This window comes from Miniopterus schreibersii (genome assembly GCF_964146895.1).
Source record: "Miniopterus schreibersii genome assembly, chromosome: 20".
In the NCBI taxonomy this organism is placed as follows: Eukaryota; Metazoa; Chordata; class Mammalia; order Chiroptera; family Miniopteridae; genus Miniopterus; species Miniopterus schreibersii.
Window position 1 is genome coordinate 17,186,114 of NC_138122.1, and position 21,489 is coordinate 17,207,602.

At 36.4% G+C, this 21,489-nt stretch overlaps 1 protein-coding gene and 1 pseudogene across 5 annotated transcripts in view; one reads left to right on the forward strand and one right to left on the reverse strand.

Moving 5' to 3' along the window:
- Positions 1-21,489, forward strand: part of TTC28 (tetratricopeptide repeat domain 28) — a 463,914-nt gene that overhangs the window by 151,877 nt on the left and 290,548 nt on the right. The gene's annotated exons all lie outside the window — the stretch shown is intronic.
- LOC308549850 (large ribosomal subunit protein eL21 pseudogene) lies at positions 5,049-6,141 on the reverse strand (annotated as a pseudogene). The gene has a single exon. The product of its transcript is annotated as a large ribosomal subunit protein eL21 pseudogene (transcript).

Here is a 21,489-nt window from a genome sequence, read left to right on the forward strand (position 1 = left end):
GTCTAATGAATGAATTAGGAGACGAGCCCACTGAGAATATTATTTGAGCTGGGTAAAATGATAAGTTAGTTGTGGTGGTGGTAATGATTCTTCCCCTTCCTCCTCTCCTCCCCCTCTTCTTCCTTCTTCTGCTTTTTAAACTTTAATTTATTGATTTTTTTCTTTAGGGAGAGAAAGGCGGGAGAAGAGCGGGGGGAGGGAGGGGGAGGGAGACACATTGATTTGTTGTTCCGCTTATTTATGCATTCATTGGTTGATTCTTGTATGTGCCCTGGCCAGGGATTGAACCTGCAACCTTGGCATATAGGGGGTGACACTCTAACCAATGGAGGTATCCTGCCAGGGCCCTTCTTCTGCTTCTTGTCTTAAGGATATTTTATTATTTAAGAATCATATTCATATGCTAATTAAGAGACCATTAATATGATAACAGTTATCTTGACATTAGGGTATGTGACATATGCATGTTTATTGCTCGGCATAGTGCTTTCTACATTGGGAGTTGCATTAAATATTTGGGAATGAAAGAGTACAGATTTGACTTCTGTGAATTTCTTTTAAGCACATTTAGAAGTTTTGGTTTTTATTTTTAGTTTGTTCATATGATTTGAATAAGCACTTAATGAGTAATAATCCTGATTCTTCTAATCTAAGGAGGTGCCTTTAGTGGAAAGGCCAGTTCTGCCGCTATATATCTGCTTCTCTCTCATTGGTTCCTTGACTGGCTATAATATGCCTTTGAATTTTCCCTTCTACCAACCTAACTTTCTGTTTCCTTTTTATTCATCTTATCTTATCTTATCTTATCTTATCTTATCTTATCTTATCTTATCTTATCTTATCTTATCTTATCTTATCTTATCTTATCTTATCTTATTTACTTATTTATTTATTTATTTTTAAAATTCTCACCCGAGTATATGTTTTTATTGATTTTAGAGAGAGGTAGGGGGGAGAAGGGGGAGGGGGCAGATGAGGTAAGAGAGAAACATCAGTTGGATGCCTCCTGCATGCCCCCTACCCGGGATTGAGCCCATAGCCTGGGCGTGTGCCCTGACTGGGAACCAGTTGGCAACCTTTTGGTGCACAAAATGATGCTCAGCCAATGGAGCCACTCTGGCCAGGACCAAAACTTCTTATCTTTTAACTGATAGTATTTAAATTTATCAATTTGTATGATTATGAGAAATTTACTTATCAAATTATATTTTAGAGTGATAAGAATATTCATTTTTATTTTCAGATTATACACAGATTGTATTGGAGAGAGCTAAAAAGATGAGCTGGATGACTGAGGAAGCCAGCCTGGGATTTAAATTTTATAGAGATAATGCAGAGTTCATGGTGTTAAGAGTTTGGCAGAAATCCCCAGGAGTTAAGAAATTTCAAACAAAAGCTGACAAGAGACAGTTGGCTGGAAAATGAACAAGTCTTGTAGAATTGAACTGTATCATGTATTAGGATCATCAGCAATGGAATGAATTTTCATTGCTAAATCACTAAAGTTAGAAATTAAAACTTTTTTTGTTTTTTTAGTCCATATTTAAGCTTTTAAAAAATCACATTATATTTGAACCAGCTATTGCAGTTTTGTTTTTCTAAATTGGAGTAGGAAGAAGGTATAGAAATGATATATTGGAATTAGAAGAAGGAATATTGGCAAAAGGCTGGAAATACTCAAGTGGTAGGGAAGTTATGTTTACTCTGAAAAAAATATTAATATGAAGCTGCACCCTACTTGGGAAGTAGGTTCCAAAGTTAGTACCTAAAGTGAAAAATGGAATAGTAAAAATTACCTTTACAAATTTCATGTTAGAGATTAGTTAATTCAGTACAGCAGGTTTTTCCTCTAGTGTTAGAGCAAAGCAACAGTTCTTTGATTGAGCCCCAGATATACTTGGCTGGCATTTTCGCGCCATGCTGTTTAGGGAAAAATAATGCATGGGAGCCAGTGTTCTAGCCAGACAGTTTATACTGCACCTTATAATACCTACGTTTCTGGGGCCATTTATTCCTGGGGCAACTGGTGTCACCTTGAAGATTGGGTCTAAAATGGGCTCTCAAGGTCGTCTACTGTAGTGCCTTTACAATGTTCATACCTGGCTCATAAATTCTGAAGATGTGTGGGGATTCTAGGGATTGTTTTGGGGGCTGCCTGAGACTTGGGATATATGCAGGGATCCTGGATTGAAAGGCCTCCGAGGTAATAGAGGAGTTTTTCCAAAGTGAAATTGATGTGACCTGGATTTCCTTTTATAGTCTGAGACACTATATTTTGCAGTAGAAAGAGCACTGAATGAGAGATCGAAAACTTGGTTCTGTGCCACTACTTATTTTCTCTGTGTTCTTAGGTCAGTGCTTCTTAGCTTTTTATGTTTGTGGCACATTCTCTAATTGAGTTTTGGTGACATAATTGAAGGGAATAAAAATCTCAAAACAGCACTAAACAAACCAGTAACAATTCACTAGAGTTACAATTAGAATGTCACTGAGTCTTGGAGTCTATAAAAGCATCCTTGGTTGGTATATTGGTCAGTCTTTCATCACTGTTCTGCTGTTAGAGCTGTTGACTGCATGACTTTGCTTGCTCGTATAATTACAATGCAACAGTATTTGCGGTTCTATTAAATCACTTTTTCTTTGGCACTAGCCATGTGGTTTGTTACTCCTCTTGCCTCTTGTTCATAGCAAATCTGTACTCTCAATTTGTGTTCTCGCCTGGTAAGAGGGGAGTGTACGAACTGTTGTACCTACCTTAGGACTGTTGTGAGGATCAGTGAGGTATAAAGGATGAAAAAGTTGTATAATACTTTTTATAAAGTTATGAAAAGTTTAAGAACTGTAAGGGATTTTTGTTTGCTTGTCTCTTTGCCTTATTAGATAGTAAGATTATTGTAACTATAGTTTGGAGTGGGTTTTTTTCTTTCTTTACTTTGTTCCTAACACATGGCTCAATCTTTGGCATATAAAAAAATAGTAAATACATACTGATTAAATTGAAAAAGTAAATTATTTTTGTTCTTAATATTGGATTGGTTTGCCACATAGCCAACCTCTTCTGTGCAAAGTGGCATCAGTTATACAGAGACTCAGCTCTGGACTGGTAGATCTCATCCTGTGTATAGAGGAATAAGATGAGTGTTTGGTGCTTCTGGTGGGTTTAAGTGGGGAGTAGGGACAAAAACAGTCAGATTTAGATGGCTCCTTCTGAGAAGCATTCTTCCTTAACGTAGTCAGCTGGATTATTGCATGGCTGCTGTGTGCATGTAGCGTGCAGCATTTTGTTTAGTCTGGTTCGAGATGTTCTGAGTGGTTTTTATTATTATAGTATGTCAATTTGAGGCTCTTCCATAGCCTTATAGATTTCTTTTTCTTTAATTGGGATGGGGAGGGAGAGAGAGAACAGCATTTGCTTGGCATTCTTGCTTTTTAGAGCTGTGGGTTATTGATTCAGGGGCCTAGAATAGTAATGCTTGAAAGTAAAGGTTCCCTTGGGAGCACCAGTGTTAAAGGGCAAAGGGAAAATGATTAGAATTTAAATCTCCAGACTCCACTGAATTTGTGGCTTCATTAAAAAAAAGGGGGGAGGAGGAGGAAATGATCTGGGCTGCTGCTGTAGGCTTTGTTTAACACTTGCATCCACCAACTGATAAGTCCGAATTACAGCCTTTACCACTTGAACTACATGGCCAAGTGTGAATAGCCAACCAGTGGACAGACTGCTTTTACTGCCAGGCATCATTTTGGGCCAGTTCAGTTAGGGCCAATCAATTCTGGAAGAGTATCTCTTATTTTCTAAGGGAGAATGTAACCTTTGGCTTTGGCTTTCTTTGAACTAGTGAAACCTCTTTTGCCTGTTTGTGGAACATGTAATCACCAAATTACACACATACTTTGTTCTTTGATGTGTCAGTCTTTAGAAATTCTTCTCTGAGGTCAAGTTTTCCTTTTAGACTATTTGATACCTAGTATTGCTACTTAACATTCATTTATATCATTCATACTTATCATTTATTGTTACATTATTATTTTATGAAGTGAAATGTAGTCTAGTTAATCTTTCAATTTCAGTTAATCAAAAAATTTGTTTTCTTATGGAATGTATGATTTCCTTATAAAGAGGCCCTATGTATAGTGGTTAAAAGCATGGGCTCTAGAGCTAGAATGCCTGGGATGGAACCCTTCCTTTGCAATTTACTAGTTGGTAGTCGATCCTACCTATTATTTAATCTCTGTACTTCAGTTTCCTCATCTATAAAATGGTGATATTAATAATGCCCATCTCCTAGGGTTGGTAAAATTTAAATTAGGTAATAAATGTAAAGCACTTATTACAGTGCATGGTACTTAAATACTTAATAAGTGTTACCATTATTAATTTGTTGTTTCTCCAATGAATTTGCCTCCCTAATGATTCTACTTCAATAAATATTTAATGTAGCATGCATTTGCCAAGTATATCCTAATGGGTGGAAAGGCTGCCAAAATTGAGTTGTAGGGGAATGTCATCATGGTGTTACAAATATGAAACAATTTATAAAAGGAAAATACAGAGTTAACTAACAAGTATAGTTAATTATAGTAGTATAATTAACATATATTTCAGAAACCTGCAAAAAGTTCCTATCAATTATCTTTTACCAGTGCTTCAATTTACTTCAAAATCTGCTTTAATGCCCGGCCGGGCGTGGCTCAGCGGTTGAGCGTCGACCTGGGATCCAGGCGATCGGGGTTCGATTCCCTGTCAGGGCACATGCCCGGGTTGCGGGCTAGCCGATTAATGACTCTCTCATCATTGATGTTTCTCTCTCTCTCTCCCCCTCTCCTTTCCTCTCTCTGAAATCAATAAAGATATATTAAAAAAAAAATCTGCTTTAAGATCTATCTTTCGCTCTTTTTTATTACTTTTATTTTTTATTTTATTTTAGGACACAAAGTTTTCTTTAATTATTTTTTTGGGGGAAGGAATACCACACTTTTACCCAATGAAGAGAAACATTTTTATCAGTATGGAGGTCTTTTTTTTTTTTTTTTTTTTTAAACACTTATCATACCATGAATTCATAGGGAATGGGTTCCAGCAGCTCCTTTTCATTGGTTCTCACAAAGTGTGCTTCCCTGGGTGGAGCGGGCTGATGCTTCAGTTGAACCCAGGTACTTTTCTCTTTGGCTTCCTTCTTTTTCTGATCATTTCCCTTCACACATTTCAGGAAGCTATCTCAGCTTTTAGAGTGCTTAATATGCTCAATATGTACATTAATTCTCTTGGCAAGAATCTTGCCCTTAACTCGTTTGTTCACAACAATGCCCACTGCAGGCTGGGTGACATTGTAGACTCTTCCAGTTTTGGCATGGTAACATTTGTGGGGCATTCCTTTTTGAACAGTGCCCATTCCCTTGATGTCTACAGTATCACCTTTCTTGCAGATGTGCATGTATGTGGCCAAAGGAACAACTCCATGTTTGCTAAAAGGTCTAGAGAACATATAGCGGGTGCTTCTGCTCTTTCCCTTTGTGTTGGTCATTTTGGGGAATTACTGGAAGATGACTGTTCCCTCCGAAAGGTCTTTTTTTTTTTTAAAAAAATCTGTGAGAAGAGGCATCATGGTGCTTAAGAATCAGCAGACCTGGAATTGTAGCATTGTGACTTTAGACCAGTTACTTCCTCACTATGAAATTTAATTTTCTTATGTGAAAATGAGATAGTTGGAATATCTGACCTTTAAAGTACCTTCAGGTTGATATTTTAGAATTCTAGGATTTAAGGCCTAAAATTGTAATTTCAAGGTGCTTTATTATTTGTCTGTATTAGCCATATTTGTGAATATTTTTCAGATTCTAAGATATATGAAATTTATCAGTGCCTTTCCTTATTTTGCTTGCTTTGATGCAAGAGAAGCCACTGTTCATATCCAAATGGTGATTAGGTCTTCGGTGCATGGTTTTTTAAAATGTTGCTTTTGTTTGGATATATATTTTGTAATGTAAATCTTTTGGTTGATCAGCATATGTCAGGGATAAAATAGCCCTACAAGGACATAAGGGTTGTTTACACAGGATTTATATAAATATACAATAACAATGAATATTGGAATTGTTGCTGTTTTATAAAGGAAAATGTTTTCTGGCACCACGTCTGCCTCCCTCAAGAAGAAAGAAAGAAAGAAAGAGGAAGAGAGTGAGAAAGGAAGTAAAATTGATTTGCTCTTTAAGAAAAAAACATTATGAGCTCCATCCTGGTAATTCAGTTGGTTTAGAGCATTGTCCCAATATGCCAAGGTTGTGGGTTTGGTCCTCGGTCAGGGCACATATAAGGAGCAACCAATGAATGCATAAATAACTGGAACAACAAATCAATGACTCTCGACCTCTCTCAAAATCAATCAATAAAAAACTAAAACAAATTATGTATGCCAGATTTTTGTGTATATTAAAAACAAATCATGTTACTCTTACCATGAAAATATGCACATTACATTGCACATCTCTAAATTGGGTTTAGGAGCTTTGTCAGGCCTGATTGGGGATATAGTACATTGTACTTCTGATCTCCAAGATTTTAAATTGAAACTTAGGTCCCTGCCTGGGGACTTGAAATTAAAGATAAAAGTGTGGAGGCTTTCACTTAAAGTGGTATGTTGGTTATTGATCTTGTTTACAATAAGTAGATCATTTCGGTGGTTCAGTAGGAGTCACAGTTACTGTTACAACACCAATGTGTACAGACTATTTTAAGGAGGAGAGAGACAAAATGTCGGAACCAGGAACAATATAATATCCTGAAGCCTGCACTATTGAAATGCTGTGTTCTATATACTATAGGTTTCATGAAAACAAAGCAAGAGATCACTCTCATTATGGAGATTGGGCAGTAGCCCAAGCAGCTGTGAAAGTGAATAGGAAACTGTCCCTGTTTGTCTCAGTTTTTCCATTCATTTTGTCCAGAAGTTTAGCATCACCAAGCAGAGACGCCACATTGCTTATTGGGGTTTGAGAGTCATTCTGATATTGTTGCAAATTTGATTTTTTAAATAACAGTAAGCTGTATCTTGTATTAGCAGAAGCTGTTTAATTTAAAAAGTGATTTTGGTGTGATACATAGAAACCTTAGCAGGAAGACTGACTCCTCATTTTGGGCTGAGGGTTTTTAGGAATCCTAGAATTTGGATTTGAGATTTAATATCATGGGAACAATGGCAAAATAAAATGTTAATCATTTATTGTTTTAAAAATTAAATGCAATAGCCATTAAGTGTTCCATTCAAGGCACTGTGTTAGTGACTGTGGATTATCAGACATTTTACTATAGCATGATATATGTCTGTTCTACAGAGTTGTACATTGGAAATAATAGGGTTTATGGGAAAAATAGGCTAAGTGTAGACTACTTAAAATCTATGCAGCTTTTAACCATGGAACCACAAAAACTCCCAATAGCTTGGACAGCCTAGGCAGGCAGCTCAACATGGGTGGAAATTGCCATAGATATTAAAAATGCACAAAAAAAAGTGTTTTAAAATGCTGACTTGCAGAAATGTGAGATAATGCATTTGAAAGTGGAACCCTGAGCCAGTGGGGTTGCCATTAAGGTGGGCTCAGAAGGAAGTAAGACTTGCCCTGAGATGAGAACCAGAAATTACACCTCTCTTAACCTTCTGTGTAAGCATTCACTTTTCATATTTCTTAAATAGAGCAAAGAGCCTTGTCTGTGTAGCAGCCTAGCAGAAGCCATTTTACTTTTCCTTTGGAAGGTTACAATTCTATTCTATTCTAGCTCCTCTTTACTAAGAAAAAAATCACCTATGAACTGTGGAACCAAGTTCCATGTTCTATTGACATGAACTAAATGGTGCTGTAGAAATGTTTTGTAGTGAATGGACTGTAAAAGTGCAGATATGAGCTCCACCTACATGGAATTGATAATCTAGTTGAGAATATGAGAAATAAAGTTAAATGATGAAAGATTTGAAAATGACTCAAGGAAATACTGTAAGAAATAACAAAATGCAATATATGAATATCAAATGGTTAATGTAAATGCAATTGCTCTAGGAATTTAGAGATGGGGAAAGAGCTCTTTAGAAGGGGGTGGTCAGGGACAGTTTAGGACAAGGTGGATCATTGATTTTAGCATTTTGGTTTTTTTTAACCCTTCTGGATGGAGCTAAATCAAAACATTCAACTTGATGCTCGTGAGGAGTTATGCAATTCTTAAAATTTTATAGCTGTTAGATATTTAGTGTTCTCTCTCCCTCATATTTCCTCCCTTCCTTTCACTCCAAGGCATTTTTTTTTTAAAAACTCTCAGTTTTAGTATGGAGTTATAGTATAGAAAAAATAACTTATATCTGACTCAGTACCCATTCAAAGATACATATTTTAGAGCTCAATCTTTAGTTTTCTCTTCTGGTGTTGAGTAACTTGTGATTGTATAGTTAGTAAGTTCAGTTTAACAGTTTTTCTGAATAAAACTGTTGCATAGCGCTGTGCTAATTCCTGAATAAGATGTGGCTCTGGCTTGGCCGGGCGTGGCTCAGCGGTTAAGCGTCGACCTAGGATCCAAGCGATCAGGGTTCGATTCCCGGTCAGGGCACATGCCCGGGTTGCGGGCTGCAGCCGATCAATGACTCTCTCATCATTGATGTTTCTATCTCTCTCCCTCTCCTTTCCTCTCTCTGAAATCAATAAAGATATATTAAAAAAAAAAAAGATGTGGTTCTGTCCTCCAGGAGAGATTAGGAAAACAGGTATAAACAAAGTAACATGAAAGTGTAGGAGAAAGGAAGAGAAATGTGAACTGGTAAAACTGTGGATATCTTCTTGTAAAAAATGGGATTTGACCTGGGCTTAGAAGGATTGCAAGATTTTGTCAGACATACTGGAGAAGAAAAGTATTTTTGGCAGATGTGGAGCAAAGAATAGACATAGGAAAATGCTGAATGTGATCAGAAATAGTGAATAGAGTTGTGATGTGGGTGGAGTATAGTTTGCATGGGGGCTAGTGGTGTGTTTAGTAAACGATAAAGTCGGAAAAATAGGTTGGAGCCAAATTGTGGAAGTCTTTGATAGTAGACTGAAGAATTTGATTTGCTGTATATGTAGTCAGAAGCCTGTTAAAGTTTTGAGCCAGGGAATACATGGTCAGTGTTTGGAAAAGGGAAAACCCCCCACATAACAGTTGAATGCCTGCTTATGTACACTGCTACTAACATTATATGCTTTCTATTCTTATTTTATTTTAATTTAATTTAATTTAAATTTTATTTTCTCCCCATAATAGTCCTTAAAAGTTGTTATTATGTGTATGGAGGGAGTATGTGGGAACTCACTGTACCTTCTGCTCAATCTTGCTATGAACCTAAAACTGTTTTAAAAAATAAAGTCTATCCTTAGCCGGTTTGGCTTAGTGGTTAGAGCGTTGACCCATGGACTGAAGGGTCCTGGGTTTGATTCTGGCCAAGGGCACATACCTTGGTTGCAGACTCGACTCCCGGCCCCAGTCTGGGAGCATGTGGGAGGCAACCAGTTCATGTGTCTCCCTCACATTGATGTCCCTCCCTCCCTCCCTCCCTCTCTGAAAAGCAATGGAAAAATTTTCCTCCGATGAGGATTAAAAAAATAAATAAATGAAGTCTATAAAATTTTTAAAGTAGATTTTACCTTCATTTACAAGTGAGCAAACTGAAACCCTGAAAATTTCAAATAACCTATCCTCAAGTGAGAATAATAATAAAAAAAGAAAATGGGAGACGAAATAGTGACAGAAAGAACAGATAGAGCCCCACATTTTGAAGTTCTGTTATTAGGTGAATTAACATTTTTTTAATCCTCACCTGAGGATATGTTTATTGATTTTCAAGAGAGGAAAGGGGGAGATTTAGAGAGAGAGAAAGAGAGAGATTGGTTGCCTCTCTTACATGTCCTGACCAGGGATTGAACCCGCAACCTAGGTATGTGCTTTGGCCAGAAATCAAACCCACAACCTTTTGGTGTATATAAGACGATGCTCCAACCAACTGAGCCACCCGGCCAGGGCAGTGCATTAACATTTTTGATGATACTGCCTTTCTGATGAATTTGCCTTTTTGTAATTATGAAATATCCCTCTTTACCTCTGGTTTTATTCTTTGTTTTAAAGCTTACTTTAATATAACCATTTGCTATAGCCAGTTGGATACTGATTTGATCTAGTTTAGCTCTCATTTTCATTTGATAATAAAGATTTTTAACTTGAAGATATTTGCACTGTGATATGGGTTTGTTTAATGTCGTGCATTCTAGCTTACCTCTTCATTTGCTCATTTATTTGTGTTGGATAGTTGATGAATTTAGGAGCACTTACCAAAGGTCAGGTCCATAGATAATCCTGTCAGAGAATCAAATCTACTGTTATGTATACTTTGAAGACAGCACAAGGTGAATATCATATTTGCTGTGCCTCATTTATATCAGAAACAGCTTTGGGGTTGCTAGAAATACGCAACTAATGATTTGGAGAAAGCAGCTCAAACTTCTTGCCCACTCTAATAGAGAGTAATAAAATGCCTTTGTATAGTTTTCATAATTGCTAATATGATGCTGTAGATTAGTATATTCATATTTGTGTCTTGAGGGAAAATGCAGAGAATTTACTTGAATTTGACATTTGGTTGGTTTGGATGATGGTTTGCTTTATTTCTTTTGATGCTTGGATCATACTAGCAGTCATGTTCCTTCATGACTACTGCACTCATCCCTTAATAAGGTTCGTGTTGCTGGTTAAAATAGAATAATTAAGTGCTTATCTTTTAGCTGTAAATCTGAATGTTGGGCTGGCTATCTACTGGTGTCCATTTTAGCCTCTAGTTAAATAATGAAGAATAGATACTTTCTCTTTCTCTGCCACTATATGTCACATATATCTTATAGTAGCAGGGAGGTTGAAGGGATACTTAGTTTTTAATATAATATATTGAGGTATCAGAGAAATATATATTTTGAAATATAAATAGAATATAATTTTTCGACATGGACAATGGTGGGGAGAGGGACTGGGGAGGGGGAAGGAACAGGGTCATTGGGGAGAAAAAGGGACATCTGTAATATTTTAAACAATAATAAAATTAAAAAAATATATAATTTTTAAGAAAAAAGTCTTTAACTCTTGCATTTTTCTTTGGCAGAAGAATAATATTAACATCTGGTTACCAAACTGTGGTACCCTTAAGAGAATTGGAGGTGGCCCAATTTCCAGTAAAATATTGGATTAAGTGACTTCACTTGAGTTTTTATTATTTTTAAGTACATTTTAAAACTTCTGTTTCCCCTGTAATTTGCAGTTTGCATTTATTTGCAAGCAGTGATTTTAGTTTACATGATGAATCACTCTCTATACCAACATTTGCAGGATACCACAAAAAAATATTGTCAGAATGAAAATGCCAGGTTACCAAAATGCAGCAGACAGGAAGGCACCATCTACTAATAAGGCAGCTCCATCTTTGAATCCTTGTTTTGGAAGGGAGAGAACTGATACCAGTGGTCACTGATCTTGTACCATCTTTACATATTTTATCTCTTTTAGGAGTGCAATAAGCCTATTCAAGATAGGCTCATTCATTCTGCACAACAACCTGCTGAATCAAGAAGGGCAGATACTAATTTCTATTGCACTGGTTTGGAATCTTAGAGGTTTGCGAGTTGCCTAGGACCACATAGCCAGTCAGTAGTGGAGCTGGTACCAGACCCCAAATTTCTCATCCCTAATCTATTCCACTGGGCCTCCTGATGCTTTTTTGGGTGAATATGATGGTAGAGTTGTAAGAAATTTTAGTGGTTCATTTTTCTAGTTAGTTCAGCCTTCTCACCTAACATTCTCTCTTTCAACAATTGCACATCTAGTGCGTGTATGTTTCTAATCCCAAGTTGAATATTGCCCCACTCTGTAGGACAGGTAAGGCAGACATGGAATAAATGCTAGCAGAGACATTTAACAGGTGTTGATTTCCAAGGGCACAGAGAGGTTGTGAGTCATGTAAACTTTCTCAGTGACATACAGAGAAAGCCAGGACTGATGCACTCATTTGTAAAAATGGGGATAATAGTACATTCCTCTTAGGCTTGTTGTGAGGATTAAATGGATTATCAGATAATCCATGTGTAAAGTATTTAGAACAGTACCTGACACAGAGTAGCTGATCAATAAATATTAATTTCAGTTTCATGCTTTTTCTATTCCATAAAACTGCCTCTCCAGATTAAAGTGGGTAAGAAGGTTGAGCATTAAATACATGGATTTCATGGACAGGAAAAGTAGACGAGAAACATGTTTTTTTTATTATGGAAATTTAAGCAATAAGTTATTACTTTTTAGCAGAAAGGATTGATTATAAGTGATTGGATGTCATACAACACGTTCCTTATTCTTAGCTCCTTCTATAGTTCTTGTGTATCTAGATCTTCACATATGTTGGGTTAGTTTTGGGTTTTGTTTTACTGTCTGTCACATGTGTCACAACTTTGGGAAGGAGGCTTTTTAAAAAAATTGATTTTAGAGAGAGAAAGAGAGAGAGAGAGAAACATTGATGTAAGAGAGAAACATTGATCAGCTGCCTCTTCCATGCACCCCAACTGGGGATTGAACCTGAAGCCTGGTATGTGCCCTGACCAGGAATCGAACGCACCACTTTTGGTGTATGGGGCAATGCTCCAACCAACTTAGCCAACACTGGCCAGATCCAGAAAGAGGCATTTTGTATTTTTATGTGTAGATCATGATTTTTATGCTGTTCCAGCAGTGTTTAATGACATTATTCTCCCGCATACTTTGTCTAAAATAAACAGAACAAAATTGTTTTTCTTTCCTCTAAGTTATATCTGAAATGTGTTCACTTTGTACTTAATTCACTTATATTAACAGTGGCATTTTTAACTTTTGTTTGAAAGTGGTATGCTAACCATGCTTTTTTTTTAAAAAAAGTCTTATTTTGAAATAATTTTAATCTTACAGAAAAGTTGTAAAAACAAAATAGAGTTCCTGTATACCATTCACATAGCTTTCTTTAATGTTAACATTTTGAATAAGCATATTATAATTTCAAAACTAGTAAATTAACACAGGTACAATACTATTAACTAAATTATAGCCCATACAGATTTCACTAGTTTTTCCACTAATGTCCTTATTTTGTTCTAGTATACAGTCCAGGATCCCACATTGCACTTAATTGTGGTATCTCCTTGAAGTTGCCTCTAATATGTGACTTACCTTCTTTGTCATTGTCAGTCTTTCCTTTAACATTTTTTTTTGTAGTGCAAGTCTGCTGATGATAAATTCTTTCAGCTTTGAAAACACTTTTTATTTATTTTTAATTGTGGTAAAATACACATAACATAAAATTTACCGTCTCAGCCAACTTAAGAGTATAATTCTATAGTGTTAAGTGCATTCACATTATTGTGCAACCAGTCTCCAGAACTCTCCATCTTGCAAAACTGAAACTCTCTACCCATTAAACAACAATTCCCCATTCCTGCCTTCCCCCATTCCCTGCCAACCACCATTCCACTTCCTGTCTCTGAATTTGACAAATAAGTACCTTATGTAAGTGGAGGTATCTCATATTGTAGTTGTCTTTTTGTGATGGGCTTATTCACTTAGCATAATGTTCTCAAGGTTCGTATTTTATGTAGCATGAACTTGTGCATCAAAGTTTCCCTTCCCTTTAAGGCAGAGTAATATTCCATTGTATGTGTATGCTTCATTTTGTTTATCTGTTCATCTGTTGATGGAAACATGGATTGCTTTTACCTTTTGGCTATTGTGAGTAATGCTGCTATGAGCATAGGTGTACAAATACCTGTTCAAATCCCTGCTTTCGGTTCTTTTTGTTACATGCCCAGAAGTGGAATTGCTGGTAATTCTATTTTTAATTTTTTGAGGAACCACCATACTGTTTTCCATATCAGCTTTTATATGTCTGAAAATGTCTCTTTTTTTGCTATGATATTTGAAAGATATTTTCACTAAGCCTAGCGATTTCTTTCAGAGATTTAAAGATGTTGCTCCATTTCTCTCTGTTCTCTTGTTTCCAGTGAGAAGCTTGCTGTTGTTCTTAGCTTTGTTCCTCTGTAAGATCTTTATTTTCTCTGGCTGCTTTTAAGACTTTACTTTATTAATGTGTTTAAGAAAATTGATCATGATGTACGTTGTTGTAGTTTTTATTGCATAGTTCTTATTTATTTTTATATGTTTTTATTGATTTCAGAGAGAGGAAGGGAGTGGGAGAGAGAGATAGAAACAACGATGAGAGAGTCATTGATCAGCTGCCTCCTGCATGCTCCCTACTGAGGATCAAGCCTACAACCCGCAACCCAGGCATATGCCCTGACAGGGAATCGAACTGTGATCACCTGGTTCATAGGTCAATGCTCAACTACTGAACCACACTGGCTGGGCTTAATTTTTTCTTTTTGATATAGTTTTAATTTAAAAAATAATAGTTTTTCAATGGTGGGGAGAGTGACTGGGGAGGGGGATGGGACGGGTGGAACGGGTCATTGGGGAGAAAAAGGGACATCTGTAATATTTTAAACAAAAATAAAATTTAAAAATTAAAAAAAAAGAAAAAAAAGAAAAAAATAGTTTTTATTAAACCTGGAAAATTTTCAGCTCTTATTTCCTCAGATATGTTTTCCTGCCTTCTCCTCTCTTCTTCTTTGGAGACTCCAGTTTACACATCCAATAGGCTGCTTGAAGTTGTTCACATAGCCCACTGGTCTTCTTTGAAACACTGTTGTTTTAATTGGTGTATCTTCAAATTTACTAATTTTTTTTTAGTTCTAATTTGCTGTTACTCCTATTTTCTGCATTTTATTATCTGAGATATGTTTTTGTCTCCAGACTTCTGATTTGTACCTTTTTAGAAATATCTTCCAGGTCTCTCCTTAACATGGTCATGTTTTCCTTTATTTTCTTGGACACATGGAATATTATTATAATAATTCTTTTTAATTTTATTTAATTTATTTTTTGGAATCCTCACTTGAAGATATTTTTTCCCATTGCTTTTCGGAGAGTGGAAGGGGGAGAGAGAGAGAACCATCGATGTGAAAGAGACACATTGACTGGTTTCCTCCTGCATGCACCCCAACTGGGGCCAGGGATTGAGCCTGCAACCGAGGCACGTGTCCTTGGCTGAAATCGAACCCAGGACCCTTCAGTCTGTGAGCCGATCCTCTAACCACTGAGCCAGATCAGCTAGAGCTATAATAACTCTTTCAATATTCTTTTCTGCTAATTTGTGTCATTTCTGGTTTTGGTTCCTGTTGATTTGTTATTCTCCTCGTTATGAGTTGTATTTTCCTGCTCATTTTCTTGCCTGATAATTTTGGATTGGATGTCACACATGGTGAATTTTACTTTGTTGGATGTTAGGCATTCTTGTATTTACAAAGTATTTTTAAACTGTGATGTGGAGCTTTGTTGCTCTTAACTTACTTGGAAATGGATTGATCTTTTTGAGGCTTGCCATTAACATTTGTTAGGTGGGACCAGAACAGCCTTTCCACTAGGCTAATTTTGCTTCACTATTGAGGCAGTCCTCTTCAGAATACTTCATGTCCAATGTGTCGTGAGGAATTTTCATTCTGGCTTGTGAGAAGACTATTTATTCATTGCTCTGTGTGAGCTCTGGACAGTGTTTTACCTGCTTCCTTCTGGTGGTTCTTCCCCCAGCCTTGGATAGTTTTCCCATATGGATGCACTGATCAGTTCTCAGATGAATACTTGGGGTGGGAGGACCCTCTGAAGCTATCCACAATTTTTTCTCTGTTCAGCTCTCCCCTCTCCAGTATTCTACCCTGTGAATTCTACCCACCATAGCCTCTTTGAGCTCCCTACTTTGTCTTCACAACTAAGGGAGACTTCTGGGCTCTTCTTGGGTTTTTCCCCCCCAGAGCTGCTGCCTAAACTCTCTGTGCAGTGAACTTGGGCAGTCATAGGACTTACCTCTTTCTTTCTCCTCTCTTGGGAGTCATTGTTCTTTGCTACCTCTTGTCCAATGTCTGAAAATTGTTATTTCTTGTATGCTTCCCATCAGTTTTTTAGTTGTTTAAATTAGATAAATGAAATTAGGTAAATAAGTCTTGTTCCTGTTACTCCATCTTGCCTGGAGGCAGAATTTGAGCAAGTTATTTAATCTCCTTATGTTCTAGCTTACTCATCTGTAAAATGAAGATAATTATGGATCTGTGAGGATTGAATAAAATAATAGACATAAAGCACTTAGTACAGTTCCTGGCACATACTAAGTGCTCAGTAAATGTTAGTTGTTATTATTATTGGCACCAAAAAGGGGAGAGAATGGCTTGAACCAGTCTGGAAAACTAGGAATGTGAGCCAGTTCTTTTTATTCTGACTCACTTTCTCTGATTTGTAGGTATTAAAAAGCAAGAGCTATTAGTGGAAGCGTTTTTCTCCCTCCCCTTCCATCCTGTCCCCTTTATTTACTTATTTTTAAACCAGGCCTATAACCATAATTCTTAAAACTCTAATGACTATAAAGTAGTAAGAAACACTTTTTTTTTTTCAAAGTCAGAATAGTATAGCGATTAAGAGCACAGTACATAGAGTCAGACTTGAACTGAAATCCTTGCTTCCCCTTTTACTAATCTGCAGTTTAATTATTCTGCCTGCCTAATCCTCAGTTGCTGTATTTGCAAAATGGGGCAACACCACATACTTCATATGGCTGTTGGGAGAATTAACTAAGTTAATGTATACAAAGCCCTTTAGCACAGTGCCTGTTATATAGTTAGGACTTAGCTTTACTAGTAGTAAAGTTCACACTAGAGATCTAAAACTCAAATGACTATATTTAACTCCAGCTTTCTAGGCCATCCATGGTTTCCTTTTAGTGGTCTTTTCTTTGTAATATACAACTGAATAATATTTGTATATCACTTTATAGTTTACAGAATGTATTCACATACATTATCTTATTAGGTACTTGCATCTTTGTCTTTATATTCCAGTGAAGAACTTGAGACTCAGAGAAAATAAGCGATGTACTTACAGTCATACAGCTAGTAAATGACAGAGCCACAACTAGATAGTGATGAAAGGACTGTATAAGTGTTCTTTGCACTATTCATGTGGCTTCCTAGTGAAACATTTTACTTGTGTCTAAGTTTACATACTATGTCATCAACAATGGGCTTTATATTCTTTCAGGGCAAGGATCATGAAGTGTCTTATGCTTTTTATTTTACTTAGCAGCCAGCATTCAATATAGAGATATTTTTTACATGTTATCTGTGAAAAGAAAAACAATTTTTCTTTTACTGTTTACTTTCTACAAGTAAGAGTGATTATTGATACATATTTGTGTAGGATACTGTTAAATGGTAATTCTTCAAAATGTAGATGTGTAACTACATTCTTGAGAGATTTTAATTTTGAAAGCAAGTGTCTTCTGTGTAGGCAAATTTACTGAATTCTCTTTTTAGGGCAAAGCTTTTCTAGAATCAGATTAAAATTGAAATATTATTTGCCAATTTCATGGAAGTTGTAGTAATTCCTTTAGTAATTCCATTTACAGGTCAAATGTCTTGGACTAAACATAATTACAGCTAAATCTTATCAAAGCAATAAGCTCAAAATAACTTCTATGGAATTTAAAGCAAAAAAGAGAGGCAGGATGTTTCAAATAATGGACATTTCCTACTGCTTCCTTTGAAAAATAGTTCTTATTTTGAAAACTGTCGGTGTTCCTACCTGTTGCTTTCAGAAAAACAAAACAAAAAGCACCTTCAACTTTTATCTCATGGTTCTTGTCTACAGTTGTATCCTTATGGGGAAATAATTTTTTTTGGGGTTTTGTTAATTATATGTTATGTCACCATGGCCTATTTGTGATAATTGATTTTTTTCCTTTTACTTCGCTAGTATTAGAATAGTGGTATTCTTTCTTTCTTTATTTTTATTTATTGCTTTTAGAGAGAAGACAGGAAGGGAGGGAGGGAGGAAGAGAAAAGAACATCGATTTGTTGTTCCACTTATTTATGCATTCATTGGTTGATTCTTGTACATGCCCTGACCAGAGATCGAACTTGCAACCTTGGTGTATTGGGATGACACTCTCACCAACTGAGCTACCTGTCCAGGGCCAATAGTTGTGTTCTTTTAAGGAGTCTATTTTTGACCAATTGTTGTTTTATTATTTATACTGCTTATAGATTTAGGCAGAGGATTGCTATCATTTTCTTAAGCATACTGTAAACTTCGTATAGTTATTTGGTAATAGTCTTATTTATTTCCGTAACTACTGGCTGTATATTACTCTAGTTAATAAATCTACATTTGGTGGTCCTTGCTCTTAGTTAAAATATCTAGTGAGTGCAGACGTTAAACAGTGGTATTTTGGAAGATGTGTTTGGCATCTATAGACTCTAGTGTTGTTCATCCTTTCTTGTCCAATGGAAGGATTCTGTCAATAGCCCTATAATACCCAAGGATGCTAAGTGTTATTATGTAAGTAATGCAGCCTGAGCATTTGGGATCCTCTTGATTTGCTCATCTTTTACAGAACATTAGATGTTTATAAGAAATAAAACCCTGTGTACCATATGAAGGAAGGGCTTCATAAAGTGTCTGAAGGGTTTAAAATCAAAGTCAAACTCCAAGGTTCTTTTTTTAAAATTGTAAAATAGGAATAAAACTTGCCTTATATTTTTATCTTTTCTGTATATTGAACATCTGGTACAGTACTGGCATTTTAGTAGGTGCTTGATAAATATTTGTTATTTGAATAAATGAAAGGATTCAGTAAATATTGTGAAGGTAACGAAGGGTAAAGTTATCTTTGGGGGTGAGCTCACTAATATCTACTGTTCTTATACTCTATCTTTTACTTGCTCTTTGTGCTCTTCTCCCCTGCTCTGTGGTATTCTTTACCCCTCAGCCCTTTGCTGTATGTTAGAAAAAATAGGGGTTCCGCAAAATGCAAACTTCAGCTAGAAACATAGACTGTTCTGGAAGGGATTTAGCTAACCCACATTTTACTGATGGAGGCATTCCTAGTTTTGGGAATAGCTTGTGCAGTGTCAGTTGGTCAGTCAGTGTGTGGTCTACATCTCTGTTATCCTGACTTCAGTGTTTGTCCCCTATAGCACAAATCTTGCTGCTTTTCACATTTTAGATGTTTGCTACTAAGAAATGTTGGCAGGGGTGAGGGGTCACTGAGATTGATTGAGAGGAAAAAGGAAGGAGAAAGAGAAGGAGAAGGAAAAGCTGACCATCAGCATCCAAGAGTCCCCCTCCTGGTCCTTCTGTTAGGAATAGTTATTGTTTCTACCCAGGGCATAAAACAAAGAGCATAATCTTGGGAAAAACAGACATCAGTGTCTTATACTTATTTTCTTCCTTTTAAAAAAATGATAAATAGGACAAACCATGAAAATAGGGATGTGGGGAGAGAAAGTGGCAGCTGGCAGAGGGTTCAGGGAATATGGCTAGGACTCTAGGGAGAGAAAAAACATTGCCGTGTGGGGGAGTGAAATGCTGGAGTTTCAAAGTGGCAGTAATTTTACACTGGAAATCCTGTAATTACGTGCTTGGCTGTTTAATAAAAACATCCTGTAGTGAGATTACTATATATTTACGTTGTACCTGAAGTGCAGAATATCTTGAATACACATGTTGTCATGGGATGGGTGCTACATCTTAAATTTTTTGAAAAAGGAAATTAGATATTTTTAGTAGCAGCTGTTCACTAATTTTTCCAACTAGAATGATCAATTCAAAATTACCTGATTAAATCTATCATTTGTCAGTTTTGACCGTTTCCTGTTTTCTGAACTCTTGAAAGAAAGTTTCTGTGGAAACAAATGGTTGTATTATTAATTTCTTAGATGTGAGCCACCTATGAAAAACACTGGTAGCAAGGGTGGTTAGGTTGAATCTATATGTCTGCTTTCAGGCTTCCTGGCTTGAGATTGAAGTTTTTCCTGGATTTATAAGTTATGGAACCTTGGAATTTGCACATAGGAGCAACCATTTTACTGCTTTAATGATAGTTAAAATGATTCTGAGTAAACAGAGAGTTAACTGAAGTAGTGCCTGAATCACCAGGGAATGTTCTTAAAAATAACAGATTTTGATTCGGTGGATTTGGGACAAGACTTGAGTTACTGCCTTCTAACCAATTCTCAGGTGGTGCTAATGTTTCTGGGCCAAGGACAGCATTGGATAACAAGGGTTTATAGTATTGGTTGGCTGTCTTACTCTCCTCCTCTCTGTAGTTCTTTCTTGATCCGAATGTCTCTCCATCTCTTTCTCTCTCTGCTCTCAGCTTCTGTCTCTTAGTGTTTTTTGCCTTACCTTCTCTTTGTATCTCTGCCTTTTTATCTTTCTCTCTGCTTCTGTCTGCTTTCTTCTTCTCTGCTTTCCTGTTTTCTGTCTCCTCTCTCTGACAACTTGCCTCTCTGCTTATCTCCTCTTTCAGCTTTCTCTTTCTCGCTCGTGCATGTGAATGCTCATGCCCACATAACACACATACGCACATGCACACATACTCAGCACATTCAGAGAGTTACAATATATATCACAGAAATGTTCAATAAGAATGGTTCCCAGTATTTACAGTATTTAATGATGTTTATGTTCTCAGAGAGAATGAAAAATGCCAAGGGATGATGTGTCTGAATTTTTATTCACCATTGGGATTCTGGACACTGAGAGGTGAACATGGTTCCCTCACAAGGGTTAGAAAAGCACATAAATCCCCCAGGCTGGTTTGTTTATTACAGAAGGCTACAATGGTAATTCAGAATCCAGCCATCTTAGCTGATAAGCTGGATTCCTCCCCCTAATTTAATCACAACCATTCAAATAGCCATATATGTACTTCCCCGCAAGATTTAGTTCTGATAGAGTTCAGACCATCTAGCTAGTAATTTTGAACTCATTACTTAAACCTTGGGTAATAAGTGCCTCACTTGTAAAATAAGAGAGTTTGACTAGGTGGTCTCTAAGGTTCCTTTTAGCTATGACATTCTATGGTTTTAAAAATCATTAGGTAAAGAATATTTTACATATGAGCTGTTAGTTCAAGTAATTGGATCATTTTCCCATCAAAATATATTTTTTCCCCCAGACTAGACTTGATATTTTATGAGTTTAATGTGAAAATTAATCAATATATTCATTCATTTCTCAGTGGTCTCTGGTAATGTAGGTAATGGATAATATAAGCAAAATATAATTTTTATTTACTTTAGAACACATTATCTAATTACAACAGAATTTTCTTCCTGGTTGCTTTGCTTGGGATGTTATTAGACATGGTTTGTATTTGTGGAGCCACGTGGAGCTATCACTATCTGGACATAATATCTAACACTAGGTAATCTGAAGCCTAAAAAGCCCAGATGAGTGTCTTTTACATTTCAGTGTTCTGCATACTCTCTACTTATTACCACTAAACAGAAGTACAACTAATAACTGTTTAA